Source organism: Triticum dicoccoides, chromosome 6A (genome assembly GCF_002162155.2).
Source record: "Triticum dicoccoides isolate Atlit2015 ecotype Zavitan chromosome 6A, WEW_v2.0, whole genome shotgun sequence".
Lineage (NCBI taxonomy): Eukaryota > Viridiplantae > Streptophyta > Magnoliopsida > Poales > Poaceae > Triticum > Triticum dicoccoides.
Genome location: NC_041390.1, coordinates 469,575,105 through 469,575,584, shown reverse-complemented (window position 1 = coordinate 469,575,584; position 480 = coordinate 469,575,105).

The following is a 480-nucleotide window of genomic DNA, read 5'->3' as shown; positions in this document are numbered from 1 at the left end:
CCGACCATCGACTCGCAACTAGGGGTGTATGTGTTTGTTGAGGGTCCAGAGCTGCATGTCCACCATCGACTAGCAATTAAGAGTGTGTGTGTGTTTGTAGAGGGTCCCTAACTGCATGCCGACCATCTACTCGCAACTAATGATGTGTGTGTTTTGTTGTGGCCCCAAGTTGCAAACGACCATCAACTCGCAACCAGGGGATGTGTATTTATCCGGGGCCCCAGTTGCAAGCCGACAGTCGACTCGCAACTAGGGGTGTGTGTGGGTTTGTCGAGGGTCCCCAGTTGCAAGTCGACCATTGATTCGCAACTAGGGGTGTGTGTGTTTGTCTGGGCCCCCAGTTGCAAGACGATTGTCGACTCGCAACAAGGTGTGTGTTTGTTTGTCGGGGCCCCAGTTGCAAGCCGACCATCCAACTCGCAACTAGGTGTGTGTGTGTGGGGGTGGGTGGGTGGATGGGTGTGCGTGCGTGCGTGTGTG